At 36.3% G+C, this 12,467-nt stretch overlaps 1 long non-coding RNA gene across 1 annotated transcript; it reads left to right on the top strand.

The window, feature by feature from the left end:
* Window positions 1-1,173: 1,173 nt before the first annotated feature.
* LOC129347384 (uncharacterized) lies at window positions 1,174-11,636 on the top strand. The gene is made up of 3 exons (XR_008599461.1): window positions 1,174-1,386; window positions 6,132-6,436; window positions 10,694-11,636. It is a non-coding gene; the product is annotated as an uncharacterized LOC129347384 (long non-coding RNA).
* The last annotated feature ends 831 nt before the right edge of the window (window positions 11,637-12,467 follow it).

The following is a 12,467-nucleotide window of genomic DNA, read 5'->3' as shown; positions in this document are numbered from 1 at the left end:
TGGAACAGCAGAACATTTTCCACAGACAGTTTTCCTGCCAGTTGGCTTGTTTTAACCAGTTTTCTACCTTCGGCTGATTCTACCAGCAGAAACTGAAAGGACTCTAATAGTTCGTAAGTAAATGTTTATTTTCGTATCGGTGCCGCTTTTAATGCACTTTATATGCAGCTTTAGTGTCAGATATGATGTGTGCCATGCACTCCAGATGTTGGTGGAGTTTATTTCAGTGTGTGTTGACCAGAGAAGAAAGTTAGCAGGGTAAATATTAGCTTTAATGTTAGCGATGCTAACCGAGATAGCTGCTCAGTCGTAGCTAACGTAGCATCAAGCTAATGTGTTGAGTTTCATGTAAACAGCTGAAGTGTGTTGTGTTCATGTAATGTGGTTCATTAAGTTCATAAAACTGTGGCTGGCTGACATTAATGTAACGTTCAGGAAACTTAAATGTGATTAAAACAGTAACGTTAATGTTCTAGTTGTCAGTAATCAGCTTTAATTTGACTCTAAAACAAACTGATAGTTTTAAATGACATCAGTTTCATTAATTTGTTGGAAATTGTCTCATTTGTTGTTGTGATGTTGCTGCTGATTCATTAAAAGCAGATGATCCGTGTTGAAGATACGTTTAGTTTTAGTATCAGAAGTACAAGAAGGAAAATTGAAGTTTAGTTCTGCTACATCAAAGATTTCAGGATTAAAATAACTAAATGAGTCTTTATGCCTCAAACTTTATTTTTACAATAAAGAAATAATGAAATAATCACAGATAATAAAAATATAAATAGCAGAGAAAACCTGAGAGAATAATTTCCTTAAAAGTCTGTGAAGGAAAAGCAGCTTTTTATCCTGAAAGATCAGAATCAGCTCCAACATCTGCATCTGACAGCATCAAGTCAACCATAAAGAAAAGAAAAAAGAAGATGACTTCTTTCTGATCACATCTGTTCCGCTGCTCACAGGCTGCTGCTGCTCACATTCTTCACATTTACAGTCCACTTTTAAAAGTTCAGCAGACAGGTGCTCTGCTTTGGAGTGTGACGATGTCGTTGGTGATGTGGAGAGTGAAGTTTCCGTTTCACCCACAGCGATCTTTAGGGCAGCCGGGTCTTACGTGATGTTTCAAATACTGACCAACAGCTCAGATTTAACTGTCTGTAGTTCCGTTTTGATGGGTGTTAAACTTTCACTCAAAGCTGCCAGGAGCTGGGTCTTTAAAATAACCGCCGTCTCGTTACAGAGTGAAAGTAGCAGTTCCACCTTAAGGTCAGAGATTGCAGCATCTGAGGGCCTCTTCAAAAGAAGACGTAGTTGATGAAGGCGTTCTGGAGCAGGACCACAAAGACCACGACCAAGCAGCCTTGAAATCTTAGGCAGCGTCTCCCTCAGGTGGGTGTCAACGGTGTTCACGGTCAGGTCTGTGGTAATCCCGTCAAAAAACAAAACAGAAAAAAATCTAGATTATAAATCAACATGTAACCAAAGCACTCTGTGTATAACGCCATAGTATAGAATGTAGTTCAGAAAATGTCAAAGTATAGTATGCTTTTCAAGAATAACATAGTATGGCCTGTAGTTCATAGTATAGCATGTCGGCAAAAAAACCCAACTGATTATCATGTGGTTCAAAAAGTGCAAAATGATAGGATGTTGCCTAAAATTGTCATGTATGATATGTGGTTCAAAAAATGTCAGTGCAGTATATTGTCAAAATAGTATGTTTTTCAAGAAAACATCAGCGTATATGTTGTCTAAAAACTGCCATAGAATATTTCATTGCACAAGTAAAAGTATAGTAATTTTTAAAACTGTTCAAATTCTTATAATATGTTGCTAAAAAACAAAAAAAACCGTCATAGTAATATGTCAATTTAAAAAGCCCATAGTATAGAGTGTCGCCCAACAAACGCCATAGTGTAGCATGTCGCTCTAAAAACGTCATAGTATGGCATGTCGCTCTAAAAACGTCATAGTATAGCATGTCGCTCTAAAAACGTCATAGTACAGCATGTCACTCTAAAAATGTCATAGTATAGCATGTCACACAAAAAACGTCATAGTATAGCATGTCGTCCAAAAAACTTCATGGTATAGCATGTCGCTCTAAAAACATTATAGTATAGCATGTCGCTCTACAAACGTCATAGTATAGCATGTCACTCTAAAATTGTCATAGTATAGCATGTCACTCTAAAAACGTCATAGTATAGCCTTTGGTCTAAAAACGTCATAGTATAGCATGTCGCTTTAAAAACGTCATAGTATAGCATGTCGCTCAAAAAATGTCATAGTACAGCATGTCGCTCTAAAAACGTCATAGTACAGCATGTCACACAAAAAACATAGTATAGCATGTCGTCCAAAAAACTTCATGGTATATCATGTCTCTCTAAAAACATTATAGTATAGCATGTCGCTCTAGAAACGTCATAGTATAGCCTTTGGTCTAAAAACGTCATAGTATAGCATGTCGCTTTAAAAACGTCATAGTATAGCATGTCGCTCAAAAAATGTCATAGTATAGCTTTTAGTCCAACAAACGTCATAGTATAGCATGTCGTTCAACAAAATATCATAGTATACCATGTCACTCTAAAAACGTCATAGTATAGCATGTTACTCAAAAAACGTCATTGTATAGCATGTTGCTCAAAAAATGTCATTGTATAGCCTTTGGTCCAAAAAACGTCTAAGCATAGCATGTCGTCCAAAAAACATCATAGTATAGCATGTCGTCCAAAAAACATCATAGTATAGCATGTCGTCCAAAAAACATCATAGTATAGCATGTCTCTTTAAAATTGTCACAGTATAGCATGCCGTCCAAAAAACGTCAGAGTATAGCCTTTGGTCTAAAAACGTCATAGTGTAGCACGTCGCTCTAAAAAAGTCATAGTATAGCATGTCGCTCTAAAAACGTCACAGTATACCATGTCGCTCAAAAAACGTCATAGTATAGCCTTTGGTCCAACAAACATCATAGTTTAGTATGTCGCTCTAAAAACATCATAGTGTAGCATGTCGCTCAACAAACGTCATTGTATAGCATGTCGTCCAAAAAACGTTAACGTATAGCATGTCGCTCTAAAAACGTCATTGTATAGCATGTCGTCCAAATAACGTCATAGTATAGCATGTTGCTCTAAACACGTCATAGTATAGCATGTTGCTCTAAACACGTCATAGTATAGCATGTCGCTCTAAAAACGTCATAGTATAGCATGTGACCCAAAAAAATGTCCTAGTATAGCATGTCAATCTAAAACAGGCTGCATCGTCAGCTGAGTATCAGGAGTACGTCTCACTACATGGAGACGGGACGAGGAGGAGAAGAATGATCCAGCGCTGTGTGCAGTGCAACGCCGGATTATATAGTGGAGGATGAATAATTAGCTGCAGCTCATTGTCTCATCAGCACTGACAGTTTTTTTGCGCCAAAATTCATGATGATTTTTTTTTCAAAGAAAACCTTTCTGGAGTCACGGCCTCCTTTACATTATTTCATCATATGGCACATTTTTACAACATGTTGAAAAATCGCATTTTTTTTCGACATAGTATACTATGCCCTTTTTTTGCGCCAAAATTCATGATGATTTTTTTTTTTCAAAGAAAACCTTACCATAGTGTTTTTCACGGCCTCCTTTACATTATTTCATCATATGGCACGATTTTACATGATAAAAAAATCGCATTTTTTTTCGACATAGTATACTATGGCGTTTTCTTGTGCCAAAATTCCTGATGATTTTTTTTTTCAAAGAAAACCTTACCATAGTGTTTTTCACGGCCTCCTTTACATTATTTCATCATATGGCACGTTTTTACAACATGTTGAAAAATCGCATTTTTTTTCTTGACATAGTATACTATGGCATTTTTTTGCGCCAAAATTCATGATGATTTTTTTTTTCAAAGAAAACCTTACCATAGTGTTTTTCATGGCCTCCTTTACATTATTTCATCATATGGCACGATTTTACAACATGATGAAAAATCGCTTTTTTTTCTCGACATAGTATACTATGGTTGTTTTTTCAAAGGAAACCTTCCCAAAAGCTTTTTCATGGCCTTCTTTACATTATTTCATCATATGGCATGTTTTTACAACATGTTGAAAAATCTAATTTTTTTTCGACATAGTATACTATGGCGTTTTTTTGCGCCAAAGTTCATGATGATTTTTTTTTTCAAAGAAAACCTTTCTGGAGTGTTTTTCACGGCCTCCTTTACATTATTTCATCATATGGCACGTTTGTACAACATGTTGAGCAATCGCATTTTTTTTGACATAGTATACTATGACGTTTTTTTGCGCCAAAATTCATGATGACTTTTTTTATGAAGAAAACCTTTCTGGAGTGTTTTTCACAGCCTCCTTTACATTATTTCATCATATGGCATGTTTTTACAACATGTTGAAAAATCTCATTTTTTTTTCGCCATAGTATACTATGGCGGTTTTTTTGCGCCAAAATTCATGATGATTTTTTTTTCAAAGAAAACCTTACCATAGTGTTTTTCACGGCCTCCTTTACATTATTTCATCATATGGCACGTTTTTACAACATGCTGAAAAATCGCATTTTTTTTCGACATAGTATACAATGAATTTTTTTGCACCAAAATTCATGATTTTTTTAATCAAAGAAATCCTTAATATAGTGTTTTTCATGGCCTCCTTTACATTATTTCATCATATGGCACGTTTGTACAACATGTTGAAAAATCGCTTTTTTTTCGACATAGTATACTATGACCTTTTTTTGCGCCAGAATCCATGATGATTTTCTTTTTAAAGAAAACCTTTCTGGAGTGTTTTTCACGGCCTCCTTTACATTATTTCATCATATGGCACGTTTTTACAACATGTTGAAAAATCGCTTTTTTTTCGACATAGTATACTATGACCTTTTTTTGCGCCAGAATCCATGATGATTTTTTTTTTTCAAAGAAAACCTTTCTGGAGTGTTTTTCACGGCCTCCTTTACATTATTTCATCATATGGCACATTTTTACAACATGTTGAAAAATCTCCTTTTTTTTTTCGACATAGTATACTATGGCGTTTTCTTGCCCCAAAATTCATGATGATTTATTTTTTCAGAGAACCTTCCTAGAGTGTTTTTCACGGCCTCCTTTACATTATTTCATCATATTGCACGTTTTTACAGCATGTTGAAAAATCTCATTTTTTTTCTGAACGTACTATATTATGGCATTTTTTTGCACCAAAATTCTTTTTTTTTTTCAAAGAAAACCTTACCATAGTGTTTTTCACAGCGTCCTTTACATTATTTCATCATATGGCACGTTTTTACAACATGTTGAAAAATCACATTTTTTTTTCGACATAGTATAGCATGCCGCTCTAACAATGTCATAGTATAGCATGTTGCTCCAAAAACGTCATAGTATAGCATGTTGCCCAAAAAACATCATTGTATAGCACGTCGCCCAAAAAACATCATAGTATAGCATGTCACTCTCAAAACGTCAAAGTATAGCATGTTGCCCAAAAACGTCATTGTATAGTACGTCGCCCAAAAAAATCATAATATAGCATGTCACCCAAAAAACGTCATAGTATAGCATGTCGCTCTAAAAATGTCATAGTATAACCTTTGGATCAACAAACGTTATAGTTTAGCATGTCGCTCTAAAAATGTCATAGTAGAAGCATGTCGCACTTAAAATGTCATAGTATAACCTTTGGTTCAACAAACGTCATAGTTTAGCATATTGCTCTAAAAACGTCATAGAAAAGCCTTTAGTCCACAAAACTTTGCTTTGTCCCGGCTGTCTGATGTAGGTGAGGAGCAACACAAAAACAGTCCAAACGCTGGTTTCCAGAGGGTTAGACGATTTATTTGAAAGAGTAAGTTTACAACAACACAACATGTGAGGGGGTTAAAAGCAAATGGGTGTTAGTAAAATAAAAATAAATAAACAGAACTAAAAGTGAACTTCATGTTGACATTGATGGGCATTCCAACCAGGAACAAAGTAAAAGATAATCAATACGAAAAAAACTCTTCCTATTCACCTCTGAAAACACCAAAAATACACCGCAGTAGCACCCTAAACTAAAACTACCAGTGAGTTCCCTGTTTTCCTTTCTGAACAATTCAAAGGTCCATCTCTATCTCCCCACACATCCACCAACCACTGGAACACATCTCCAAAGTTCTGCCAGACCAGCTCAGCTTCCCCTCAGAAGAAGTGCCGCCACCTGCCAGATGAAGGAGCCTTTTGAGAGGCAGCTGGCATCGTGATTGGACTGTACTTTGGTCTGTTCCAATCCAGCTTCAGCTCCAGAGACGGCAGGTGGGACGAGTCAACGGAGGCCGGGTGGACGAAGGCATGCAGCTGAGTACAATCCAGAAAACAACAGAGGAGGAGTGCAGCAGCCCAGGGCCAGAACAACCAGAGTAGCATTGTATGTCTTTTAGAAAACATCATAGTATAGCCTTTGGTATGAAAAAACTCCATCATATACATCGTATATTGTACAAATAACAAGTCAAAGGAAAGAGACATACATTGTAGAATTGTAGTAATTGTGGGCTGACTGATTTACTGATTATCAGTATTTTATTTTTTACTGATTTATGGTAATAAATACATTTAAAAATGGCGCTACTTTGGCTCTGAACCTTTATCTACCTGTGATCGCTCTGTCTTCTGGAGTGATTTGATTGGTTATACGTCACGAATAAAACTTCTTTAACTTAACATCTGTAAACAAAACAAAAACGTATCAACAAAGTTTTCTGTTAGAGTTTGTGTTCTTCTAAGTTTAACTCCAAGATTTTAAATACTTTCATTTACTTCAAATGAATATCTACTCCAAATGTCTCACAAATAATCCTTATCAGCCTTAAAAACCCACAAAACACCCCTCTATACTGGACCACACTTAGTACAGTCCGGTTCCCCCTTTTATAAATCTGCTTGGAATCTTCCACTTCCTGTTTGTCAAAGTGGCCTTCTACCTGGACAGGTTTTGTTGGAGCTCACGCAACAAACATTTTGGGTAACTGCACTTTAATATGGATGGATGACACTGAATTAGAGTCTGTTTTAATGAGACTGAGTTAAGATGTGTAGCTCTGTCATTAAATAGGAAATTATTTCTCAGAATTCACAGAGAAAAGTCTGAAATGTTTGCTAGGTTAGCGTCCCACATGTTCTTTGGCTCATCTAAAGCTAACTCTCTCCAACTTCTGGATCTCTTGAGTTGCTTGTTGTTAAAATATCTTGCTAGAGTTGCTGAAGCTCAGAAAGTCTGAGGTGTTTGTTCAAAATTAGCTCATACTCAAGTCGTCTCTGAACTGTCTTCTTTTGTTTGAACTTTCCCTAAACTTAGGAGTTAATGACAGAGCAGCACATCCAGACTCAGTCGCATTTATGTAGAGATTAAACTTCAGTGTCATTCATTGATGTTAAAGTGCAGTTTTTCAAATGTTTGTTGCACATGCTCCCGACCAAACCAGTCCAGGTGGAAGATGATGTGAAGAGAAAGCTCCAGAGGATGAATATCACACATTTACATTGGAAATAAATGTCCTTTAATTAGACATTGTCATGCAAAAATTGGATTTCCCTTTAATGATGTTCAAATCTTTGAGTGTTTTGTTGATGGTGGTTTCTAAATGTTTTTTGACACTTGGCCCCAAAGATTAAAACCTTCTACGGCTCACAAGCTGCAACAATTCACACATTATCAACTATCTTTCTGACTAAACTGAGATAAAAATTGAAAAACTGCCCGATTCCTGCATCATGAATGTAAATCTTTTTGGTTTTTATGACAGTAAACTGAATATATTTGGGTTTGACATTTTATAAACCAAAACAAGAAATGAATTAGTGGAGAAAACAATCAACAGATTAATGGACAAAGAAAATGTGTTTTCCAACATATATGGCTGAATTACTCCAACATTACAAGATACATACAATTTTAATTCAATTTATTTATATAGTACCAATTAGAGGTCAAATTGTCTCAAGACGCTTTATTTTTATATTTTTTTGTCATATTTAAAATATGACAAAGTAAGAACTTTAAACCTCTTGACTAATCAAATTTATTATTTGGTTTTTAAGAGACTAATGGACAATTAAAATAACTTTCTCTACTAAAACTAATAAACATGAGGTCAAATAGAAGAAGAATAAAGTTTGTCAACAAAAACTAAATCTGCTGGTGGATTCCATTAAAGTCCTAATAAATGATAATAAAGTGTGATACTAAAGGTTTGCTAAAAATGTCAAAGTAAAGATATGAAGTTGAACATCTGGATGGAGGTTGATAAAAGTTGACCTCCCTTCATTTCTCTGGAGCCGACTCCATGGATTTTATGGATGGTGGTTAAAGACCTGCTCTTCGAGTGGTCTTCCTTCTAGTCGCTGTAAAAAGTCACTCCATCCTCACCGACTTCAACACCTCTTCATGACAGCTTGTTCTGCCTCCGACCTCGGTGGAAACTCCAGAAACTCGGGAAAACCCGTGGAGACTCGAAGAACTCGTGGAGACTCGAAGAACTCGTCGGGCGGGGGAAGGTGTGGTGGGTGGTGGGGGGAAGTGGGGGAGTAGAGGGGGGAGGCCGCCACCCACCTCCCCACCTACTCTCCGCCCTGACTCCACCCAGACCCCGCCTTGGCTCTGCCCATGTGGTCTCTTCAGGAACTACGATGACAAAGGGACGACGAAATTATTTCTTTTTATCTGATCTGTAGCTCAGTGAGTTAAGGATTTGCCTATGGAGCTGCAGGTCGCTGGTTCAAGACCAGACCCTTCTTAAGTTTTATCAAAATCCTGACAAAGATGAACAAAGAAAAAGGCCGGTGGCGGGTCTTGAACCTGCGACCTTCCGCTTGGTAGTCCTCTTCTTATCCCCCTGAGCTACTCGCTCAGATACTAATTCTTCTTTTTTTTGCGCATTTATCATCTATTTTTTTCCGTTTTCGAGTTTTTTTTTTAACTCGTGTCTCGACTCGACCGTTTTTCTCAGGAGGTTGGACTTCAGCCTTTGTGCTGGAGGGTTGAACCCTCAGTTCCAAGACTTTCCAAAGCCTCCACACCTCCCGAGTCCTCAGGACCTGAGCTTTCACACAGTCTGAGGGCTGAAATTTTCTAAGTCCCACAGTAGTTCTCTGTTAGATTGAACTTTCAGACAGTCCAAGGACTGATATCTTCTAAGTTCCTGAGTAGTTCTCTGTTAGTTTGAACCTTTCGACAGTCTGAGGGCTGAAATCTTAGAAGTTCTTGAGTAGTTCTTTGTTAGTTTGAACCTTTTGACAGTCTGAGGACTGAAATTTTAAAAGTTTCTCTGTAGTTCTCTGTTAGTTTGAACTTTCTGGTTAACAGAAGCCTTAAAACTTGTGACCATGAGTCTTGATTTCACATTTAGACCATCCATCTGAGTTCTTCTCAGACCTTCACCTGTGGGTTTTTTAGAAATCCTCAACAAACTTTGATTCTCTTCACTGAACAGTAAAGTTTGTGAAGATCAGAAGGTAACATTAGTTTGATAAATGCCTTCAACTACTAGTAGCCTTTATCTGGAAAGCAGTTTTCTGAAATGAGTTGTTAGTAAATCTATCCACAATCAAACCAAGAACATAGGAAGAGGAAATGTTTGAAGAAACAACTTGATGTTTTTGTTTCAGACTAGAAAACGCTTCAAGACCTTTCTCTCTTTTTGCTCTTTTTCATCGTTTTATTGTCTCTTCTGTTTAATTTGATCTTCTAAAGTCTAACTGGTGTCTTTTCAAATGTTTTGTCTTTAGTTTGATTCTTCTTAAACATTTAGTTTTGCTCTTTTCTCACCTTTTATTCTTATTTATTTAGGGAATCAATATTTTGTCTGTTTATTAGAGTTTAATTGTATTTAATGTTTAACTCTATTAAACAGACAAAATATTGATTTAGATAATTCAACAAGATACAATACATGTCATTATGAAATTAAACAAAATTTTTAAAATACAAATATTAAAAATTACAGATAAAATATTTTCCAGAATTAAACATTTAAAAAATACAATTAAAGAAGAACATTAAACATTTTAAAAAATGCAAAACATTTAATTAGAATATTAAACCTTTAAAAAGACAAAACATTTAATTAAAAAATTTAATGTTTAATTAGAAAATTACATCTTAAATTTCTTCAATCTTTTTAATAATAAAACTTTTTAAAAGTTTTATTTTATTATTTTTTTTACCTTTGATTTAATTGCTTTTTGTTATGTAGTTTATTTCTTTAATCTTCTTTTTCTGTCAAGATTTTAACCCCAACTTTAAAAATGAAATAAACCCTTAAATCACAATGAAAATACTTCTGTTGTCACAATCATGAGTTAGTCAATTATTCAGTTTATCAATTCAACTTTATTTGTTTAGCACCTTTTACACAGATGACAAAACTAAACAAGCAAAGAGAAAAAATATACTAAAACTATGATTAAAACTCAAAAACATTTTTTAAAAAAAGATTTAACATGGTAATAAAATATGTTGTGTCCAGGGGATGGAGGGAGTTTATTGAAGTCTTCTTGGGCTCACATGGGAAATCATTTAAAATATAAACTTGATATTCAGTCTAAGGAAACTGCAGAGCAACAGAAGAACCAACAATATCTCCTGTTTTCTCCTTTCATGAGTCGACTCTTCTTGTGCTTTCAGACCAAAGAACTACAGACTCTTCACAACCTGCTCAAACTCTTGGTACAGGACCTCACCACACGGGTCAAGAAGGTTTCCGTCTCATTTCTACTCTGAAGCTCACCTTCTCCTGCTCAAACTGCTGACAAATGTTTCTGCTGCTCTAAAGTCTGGTCTCCAGAACTTCCTAAAAACTCTCAAAGTCTCTTCTGCTGCAGGTTGCTTTGTAGAACTGTTCCAGAAAACCTCACTAAACCACATGGAGGGGCCTCAAGATAGTCGTCCAAATGAAACCATACAAAAACCAAACTAGCACAACCCAAACGCTAAAGTCTCCTGCAGCCTACCAGAGAACCTCTGAGAACAGAGAAACAGGACATGAACTCTTACCTTCTGGACAACCAACATTGGTTCTCAAACAAGAATACAGAATGTGTCTGACCAAAAACCTCTAAAGACTCACTACAGCCAAGATAAAGACACAACTCAGCTGTACCAAATCCACTAATCACTGCACACATTAGCACCATGTGCTAACTGTGGCTAAAGAACCACATTTACCAAGACAACTATCCAGTACAAAGCCCTAAAACACACCAAGAAACACATTAAAGACGATTTTACTGCTGGAAGCTGCAAGCCAACGCCTAAACAAACTAAAGCAACGGAGCCAAACCCGGTTCTGCGGTGAAGAGAAGCAGAGGAAATGTTTGACTGCAGAAAAACAAAGCAGGAAGACACCGAGCTGCTCAGGTGTTCCTGATAACACCTGAGCAGCCACCTGGACAGCCAATAGGAACACAGCTTACTGGAAGTCCAGAGGGCTGGGTTAGTGAAGGAAATTTAGTTTAAAGTTGAGGCAGAAAGTTAACAAAGAAAGTTGAAAACCACCTTCTGATACCTGAAATCTCTGAGTTTTCACACAAAGAACGCCTGAACATGTCAAACTGGTTCCATAGTAGAACCATCATTGTAAAAACATCATAGTATGGTGTGTTGCTCAATAAACATTAGGACCCGGCTGTCTAGGGTCGCCAAGGAGCAACACAAAAACAGGACAAACGCTGGTTTTCCAGGGTGTTAGGAGGCTATTTATTTGAAAGAGTAAGTTTACAACAACACAACATGTGAGCAGAAAAATCACAAAGTCTGTCTTTAGTTCAGCTGAAAATATTAGTTTTTGTCTTTTTTATTGATCAAACTTTTCAGGAAGTAGATGAAGAATAATTAAAGCTCTCATGTAGAAGTCCAACTTATTTTGGATCCTTGTGGAGAGTTTAATCTTAGAGTTTGTACAGCTGTTGAGTTTTTAGAGTCACATGGATTGTTTTGACATTTAATAACCGAGTCCTGAACTAAAATTACAGTTGTGGATTTCTGTCATTTAGTCTGGACTAAACAAATAACAGCAGCATGAATCTCAAACATCATTATGAGGAGTCTGGATTGAGGTTTCTCACTTGATAATGATCAAAACATGAAATTTAGGTTGGTTTAAAGGAATATTCCACGTTAAATCTTTGAATGTTGACCTAAAAGGTTGGTTTCAGGAAGTATTCCACCTACAAGGTCCTCAAACATCCACCTTAAAGGAACATTCCACCAAAAATCCTTGGACTTGCACCTAAAATGTTGGTTTAACCGAGTATTCCATCCAAAATCCTCAGAGACCTGAGGGGCTGGTTAAAAGGAATATTCCACCTAAAACCTCAAATATAGACCTGAAAGGGTGGTTTAGAAAAAATCCTTCAGTGTAGACCAAAAAAGTTAGTATGGAGGAATATTCCACCTGAAA

The sequence above is a fragment of the Amphiprion ocellaris genome, chromosome 2 (genome assembly GCF_022539595.1).
Source record: "Amphiprion ocellaris isolate individual 3 ecotype Okinawa chromosome 2, ASM2253959v1, whole genome shotgun sequence".
Lineage (NCBI taxonomy): Eukaryota > Metazoa > Chordata > Actinopteri > Pomacentridae > Amphiprion > Amphiprion ocellaris.
Note: the sequence above shows the minus strand (reverse complement) of the source record. Positions and strands in the feature narration are given on the sequence as shown.